The 2,928-nt window shown below is 34.7% G+C and overlaps 1 long non-coding RNA gene across 2 annotated transcripts; it reads left to right on the top strand.

Annotated features, from left to right (window-relative positions):
- The first annotated feature begins 336 nt into the window (after positions 1-336).
- On the top strand, positions 337-2,694 carry LOC125496078 (uncharacterized). Of its 2 annotated transcripts, none has more exons than XR_007272758.2 (3): positions 337-627; positions 1,185-1,289; positions 2,478-2,694. It is a non-coding gene; the product is annotated as an uncharacterized LOC125496078 (long non-coding RNA). The 2 variants fall into 2 exon arrangements; XR_007272759.2 differs by having other exon boundaries at positions 338-627; positions 1,191-1,289.
- The last annotated feature ends 234 nt before the right edge of the window (positions 2,695-2,928 follow it).

Here is a 2,928-nt window from a genome sequence, read left to right as displayed (position 1 = left end):
AACTTCTTTCACTACTACATAAATGAGCTATTGCAACCCTTGAAAACCGTTGCAATAAAGCCAAAAACCATTAACAACAAGAATCCGCCTTTTTAGCGTCTGAATTTAGCGTCCGACAGTATGAGTGGACGGTAAATTGCTTATTAGCGTCTAATATATGACAGACGCAAATTAGCGTCCGCTTTCTTGTTTTTTAGCGTCCGTTATTGTAAACAGATGCTAATTAGCGTCCGTTTACAAAAACGGACGCTAATTAGCGTCCGTTAAGTAAATGAGCGTCCGTTGAGCAGACGCTAATTTATCGGTGTTACCAAAATCAATCGACCAAACTGTAAACTCATACCCCTAAATAGGAAATAAAATCAGCCCTTACCGCTTTCTCTCACTCAACTCTTTCTCACTCAATTCTCTCTCACCTCAACTCTTTTTCTCTGTCTAACTCTTCATCTCCCTCAAACTATTCATTTTCCTCAGAAAAATTCTGGTTTTCGTTATTTCTCTCGTTTAGATCTGGTATTTTTGTTCAGTTGGTTGTGGTTAGGGTTTTGTTCAGTTGGTTGCATCATCGCTGCTTCTGTCTCTAATCATCAACGTCGTCTTCAAGCATCACCACCGCTTCTTTATCAGGTTTTTTTTTTTTTTTTTAATTGTCGTTTGAATTTTCATTTTTGGATTTTCAGTTTTTGAATTCTCAATTTGGTTTTTGGGTGGGTTGGGGTGAATGCTTCCTTTTCTGCTTTCATATTGGTGGGTTGGGGGTCTTGGGTTAGGGTTTCAGATTGGTTTTTGGGTGGGTTGGGGTGAATGCTTCATCACCAAGAAGTTGTGGTGGTGGGTAGGGTGGTTTTAGTGTGGGGCTGGGTGTATTTCGAAGGGTGGTGGTGGGCAGTTCGTTTGGGTCAGTCACTTAATTCTCAGTTATCTTGTGTTGATGTTCGTATATTTCATTGAATATTTGAATCTACTAGTCAATTTAAATTTTTATCTTTTGAAAGAGAATCTACTAGTTACTTTTCAGCAACTAGACCTTTGCCAAATCCTTTAATTGTTGCTACCTTGTCAAACGCTTGCAGCTCAGAGTGATGTGTTTGCTTCACTTCATTATTAATTAGTAATTAGTACCATAATATATTATGGCACAAATGATCTAATTATTGATTTTAATTTGGTGGTGTGAAAACAAGGTGCAGATATTAATATAGGAGGCTGAGCAGAAAAGGGAGCAGTTATTACTGCACGGGTGAGACGAGACTATGCGGAAAGACCTGGTCTATTTTATCATTCTTTTGGTATATTTTCCAAGTCCTCTGTCCTTCTATTCTGTTTAATTCCTTTTCTGCTTTCAAAGTTCAAATAACTTGATAGTCAAATACCAAAACGAAACGCTTTCTAGTGGTGAAAGATTGGGAGTTTAGGAACAAAGTTTACATAAACAAGTACTCGAAGCTTGGAAATGATTTTGTTTAACTGACTATTAACAAGTAATGTAGTTGTTAATAATGTGATGAATATCTTTATAGTGAAGTCCAGAGACATAACTTGGCATGAAAGAAGTGGCCTGGTGGGAGTGTTCACATTGAATGACATGTGAAAGTTTGGAGTTGTGATGATGATATGATCAGTTAGATGCATTGAGGATGATGATATGATCACTAAACATTATGTTTGTTGTAGTACACCAGGAGTCTAGCAATTACAGGCAAATACCAGAAAACCAGATTTTTTTCTTCTTTTTCTTTGGAGCTTTATAACAACTTATGAACAAATTATAAGTGGTTGCATTTATATTAAGTAGGTCATGTCAGTTGTTATTGGTAGAAGATTATCAACAACAACAATAAACTTCCCGCAATTATTATTCTAATGTGCTATATTAATATAGGTAAATTTCGCATCAGATTTTGGTCTTACCGAGTAGATTAGCTAGCATGATCAAGGAAGGCTGGGATTTGGATGAAAAAGATGGTCTTGTTTATAGTTTTGATGCTCAATTAGGCAACACAGTTAGTTTTGTATTGCTTTATTCTAAAAACTCCCTAAACAACTTGAAATAGTTAGCTTTTTCAATCGAGTAGTATGATCTTAATTCATGAAGCACAAGCGCTCTATCATATTCATACAATCTTTTTTGAGGGAACATATTCATACAATCTTGATTTAATGTCAGCTTTCTGGGTCATAGTACACATTGAGCTTTCCTTGTAATGGACTCATGCCTCAAGATTTCTCATAATATACACTCTACACATAAGTTTTTCTTCTTGTTATTAGGCTGTTGTGAGTGTTGCTTAAAGGAGTACTCCAGTGATACACTATCCCAATTAATCCAGATGAATAAGCTTAAATTTTCTGTTATCGGATTAAAATAAGACTAATTTGCGGTTGTTCTTATTTACGTTAAGAAAACATGGTAATCGTCAATTTTTTTTTCTGTTTCTAATTGTGATTTTTTTTTTTTTTTTTTTTTACTTTTGCAGGTTTGTTTGAGTTTGATAGGATGACTTTGGAAAGGTTGAAGATTGAAGATTTGTGTATTGAAGAAGAAATGATTTCTTTCTAATGTATCAGATAGATTTTTTGTTATTATTTATTTAAGTAAGGTTGTAAATTATTCACAAATTTTGATTTATCATTTCTATTTATATTGTAATTACTTTTATTACATATAATAATAATTATAATTTTTCCTCTAAATTTGCATTGTTATATTTTATAATGACAAGTCTGATCCAACACAATAACCAAGAAAAAGTGGTCACTGACAAGTCTCAACATTGCACCATACAAATACAAGCCTACAAAAAGATGGTCTGGGGTATGACTTTAATCGGACGCTATCTAGCATCCGACTTTAGAGCCGGACGCTAATTAGCATCCGACTTTATTTTCGGACGCTAATTAGCGTCCGACTTTAATTTCGGACGCTAA

The sequence above is a fragment of the Beta vulgaris genome, chromosome 3 (assembly GCF_026745355.1).
Source record: "Beta vulgaris subsp. vulgaris cultivar EL10 chromosome 3, EL10.2, whole genome shotgun sequence".
Classification (NCBI taxonomy): Eukaryota; Viridiplantae; Streptophyta; class Magnoliopsida; order Caryophyllales; family Amaranthaceae; genus Beta; species Beta vulgaris.
The sequence above is the reverse complement of the archived record's forward strand: the minus strand, read 5'-3'. Positions and strand labels throughout refer to the sequence as shown.